This window comes from Cyprinodon variegatus, unplaced genomic scaffold (assembly GCF_000732505.1).
Source record: "Cyprinodon variegatus isolate N-32 unplaced genomic scaffold, C_variegatus-1.0 Scaffold57, whole genome shotgun sequence".
Lineage (NCBI taxonomy): Eukaryota > Metazoa > Chordata > Actinopteri > Cyprinodontiformes > Cyprinodontidae > Cyprinodon > Cyprinodon variegatus.
Genome location: NW_015150510.1, coordinates 1,205,191 through 1,209,769, shown reverse-complemented (window position 1 = coordinate 1,209,769; position 4,579 = coordinate 1,205,191).

Genomic DNA, 4,579 nt, shown 5'->3' with positions numbered 1-4,579 from the left:
AAAAAAATATTTAGCTGTGGACAGGAAGGAGTAGTAATGCTATAGCAGATCTGAAGAAGCAGACACACTTGTGAAGTGTCAGGGATGCTCAGTCTTGTACTTTATCTTTTAAAGCATCCTTCCTTTCACAATCAACTCCAAAGAGTGATACAATAGCAGGCGAAAGAACAGAGCCAGCCTACTTTATCAGCTTCTGGGGCTATTTTAAGTAAAGCTCTGATCCTGTTCCCTCAACAAGTGACTGCACTCTTCACATTGGGCATAAAGACAATCTGCAGCATCTTTCTGCAAATCCTGAAAAATATAAGCATGAGTATTCTGGTCCGTCCATCCGGAAAGACAATGCCACTGATGTGACTCCAGTCTAGTCTGTTTGTACATGTGGAGGAATATGTCCGGGTGGCTTCTTTGACACCAGGCATTGTGGGGTTTTTGTAATTGTGGAAAGAGCAGAAACCTTGCAGCACTCAGCGCCCAGAGGCAGCAAGAGGCAGGTAGCCTGAGGCCACAGCAGCCATACGCCGACACAGTGGCAGGCTGGCAGCAAAGCACGTGGAACAGCAGCCTTCAGCCAGAGAGGCATAGGGAGAAACATCTAACCCCTCCTAACTAATCCTACCTCCATGTCACCCGGAACAGGCAACCTGACACCTGAAAAATCCTCACTGTAGCAGAAAGAGCTCGATGGCATCCGCCCTGATCAGTCAATCCCAGGGGATCCAGCTTATTACACACAGCACACTGTGAGGCCAGCACCTCCAGAGGAACGTTTCACATGTTTCTGTTTCTCCTACAATCCACAAGATGAGATTATTATTTAAAAAAGTTATCCAACAAAAAGATCCACAAGCATGAATTAGACCTCTGCAAACAAAAACAATTTCTAATTTTCTTCCAGATGCCATGATGTCAGCAGTTCACAAACAAGCTGAAATGAAGAGATGAAACATAATTGGTTCAAACCAATTGCTCAATGTAATATGTGATATGTCTGCAACAAGGGTAACATTTTTGAGATAAAGCCATATGATGTCATACTTTTCATGCAACAAAAATGTGTTTGTGAAAAAAAATCTTTATTCTAATCATTATAAAAGTTTTAGTTCTATGGCTATTTATTTAAAATATAATTTGTATAATGTTGAAATTATACAAATTATGTGTTTTTTTTTCCACATAAACCAATAGGACATTTTATTAGCTTACATCTAGTGTTACTGCCATCTTTCCATGGCTATTGCATCAAAATGTATAGTTAAAACTTGTACCCTACCCCCAAAATGTGTGATTTACATAATTTAATATATATAACATGAGTAAAGAAAATACTAATATCTTGGTGCAAAGTATACATTTTATATTAATCATATTTGCCTTCTAGATTATGAATTTTTTTAATTATTAACAATCTCTTATCAAGAAAAATTAAATTATCAGTTTTACGGGTAGTTTTCCTCCTTTTGACACCTCCCACTATTTATTGGCTGTCCCTCCTTAAGTCCAGCCTCATGTAGAAAACAGTGCAAACCTTATAAATACAGCTATGGTAGCTATATGTGTCCCAGATAGACCAACAAATCAGCCGACAGATATTTTTGGTCAATATTAGCGTTTGTTTCTTCTATTAGCCATTGTGCGTATTCCATTCATTAGTGTATTTAGCAGCCATGCCTTGAGATTGTGTGAAGTGCATGCCTATTGATTGTTATGGTTGTTTTAATAGAGTTTGTTGCTGGAATTGAGATTTCTTTACCATTTTTTTATCAGTGTCATTGTTATAATATAATTGGAGGAAGAGGAGGCAGTATTGGCCTGACAATCTGCCCCAAATATTTGCAGCACATATCTGGGGTTAGCTTGAATGATGTCATTCTATCACTTGGGTTGGCAAGGCAACTTCAGGTTTAACATTGCTTGGTTGATTCTTAGACTTAGACAGACTTTATTTTATTTTGTATTTTTGTACACACGTGTAAACAAAAAGACATTTCGTTAAGAACAGCTCTTTAGACTATTTCATTTTTTTAAAGTGCAGCCTTGATAAGGTAAGAGCAGTGAAAAAACAGTGATGTAAAAATATGATTGTATAGTGAAAGTTCTAACACATTTTTTTTTTTTTTACCCATTTTACATAACATTCAGCAGTCTAATGGCAGTGGGGAAGAAACTGTTCTTGAATTTGCTGACCCAAGGTCGGGGGGGTGGGGTCGCTACACCTGGTGTTGCTGCCATTGTGGAAAACATCCTGGATCTTCTGGCTGTGGTTCATCTTTGATGTACTGCTCTGGAACTCGCTGTTCTCAGTGCCTCTTTTTCACCAGACTTGAAAGCTGAGTACCATGCTTTTAGCGATTTCCGAACCTCTCCATTCATTGTGGGTCGTTGGTTGGCCCGGGTGGTGATGTTCTTTTAAATGCTGACATCCTCAATGCATTTGTTAATGTAGGCTGACACAGTCATGGCAATATTTAATAAGTTGTCAATGTTACTGCAGCCTTGAAGATGTTCCAGTCAGAGCTTTCAAAACAATCTTGGAGTTTCTCCATGGCCCCCTCAGACCAGACTCTGACCTCTTTAACTGACGGTTTAGCCCTGATCAGCTGTGACTTTTATCCAGGGGTAAGCATGACTGAGAGATGACCTGATGACCCAAGGTGGGGGCGGGGGGCTGGTCTGAATGCATTTTTAATGTTAATGAAAACCAGGTCTAAAATGTTTTCACCCTGAGTTGCAAAGTCCACATGTTGGTGAATGAGGGAGAGCAGTCTTCAAGTTAGCCTGGTTAAAAACCCAGTAATGAGGAAACTAACCCCTGGGGTGTGAGGATTCGAGCTCAGAGATAGCCTGGTATAGAGTCTTCATGGCCTCTTTAGTGTTAGCACTGGGGGGCACGTAAACAGCATTGATACTAACCACACTGAACTCTCTGGGCAGATAGAACGGCCTGCAGTTAACAGTAAGAAACTCGATGTCTGGGAAGCAGAATCTGGCGACCGATTTAGCAGAGGAAAAGTCTCCTCCACTGGTTGAGCTCGATGCTATTGTAACATTGGGATGCCAAGTACACTAGGTGTGTCAGTTTAACCTGACTCCGCCGGATGGATTTGCTCCGCATATCCATCTGGAAACCTTCCGTTGAAGTAATTTTGGGAAGGGGCGAAAATACTGGTTAGCTGATTGGCCTATGTTGGTGATAGAGGGGCCAAATAAACCAATCATATCAATGAAGCATATGACGTACTAACAGCCAGGCTACTCTTGCCGAACCAGTCGGGAGAAGCGCAAAAACATCTTTTCCTCTGAGAAAAGCCTCCAGAGCAGTGTTTTGCTCTTCTTTCAGTGAAGAAATACTCTGTAATTCCGATAAAACTTGCTCGATAGCCACGCTAACGCTAGTTTCATCGGCTGAAGCCGCCATGTTCTTTAGACTGAACTGTCGCGCTTCTCGTTGCGTCACACCTCAACCCGCCTCAAAGCCAACGCTGATTGGACGTTCGTTTGGTGAACGGATGGTCTCACGAGGCTAGCTATATCCAGTCTGACACTATGTCTACCCTTAATATGAGTTGGTAAATAAGATATTTGTCAATGGAATGACTATTTCTACCCTTAAAATAAATTAATTAGGTATGCATTTGAAATAAGAGACCTTTTTTATTAGTTCGTTGCGTCACACCTCAACCCGCCTCAAAGCCAACTCTGATTGGACGTTCGTTTGGTGAACGGCTCCAAATTTTCTTCCGTTTTACATCTAAAGCCTTCTGCTGTAATTTTTGTAATGTTTTATCTTAAAATTTACAACCCCATTAGCAAAGCTAATGCTGCATCCCAAGAATTGATTCTTATTAACCCGGCCACACTTATCAACAGGCAGACATTCTCACACCAACATGCAGATCAACCTGTGACATCGGCTGAAGCTGGATGGCTGTTTTTCCTGCTGGGCTTCCTGTACCTTCAGATGGGAATTTATTAAGGGGTATCAGAGCACAGTTGCCAAGTCTGCTTAATTTAAGTTATACTGTGCTTGTATTTTCACATGTGAATATAAGTATTCTTTTTTTTATTTTGTTATAAAAGTCTAGTTTCTTATTTAGGCTAACTTCTGTGTTGATTAAATATGGATTGTCTGATTCCAACAATGATTACACACAGTAGGATCATCGCTTTGGCTCAGATGGGGAAAAAGTGAAAAGAAATAATTCATAAGTTGTTGCTGATCAAACAACCAACAAAAATGTTTGCGTTATTGATTAGTTTCACTTCACTTATTTCTGATACACTCCTGCAATAGAGAATACATCTCTTCATTTGAAGGGAAAGTTCATAGATGTTATTTAGAAAACTTATTACTGATACAGATATTTAATAACTTCTATTTTATGAGGCTGCAGGGGAGGCTGCAAATAGGTTATTTATTATGTAGACCTTTTTTCTCTTTTACCACCTGAGATTTGAATATTGGGCTATTAAAATAAAGAGTGCTGGATAAATATTCCCATAGTATAGTATTTTTTATTTTGTGTTTACAAATCTAACCCTGCATCAAAATCTGTGTTGACCTGTCACAGTGACGGGC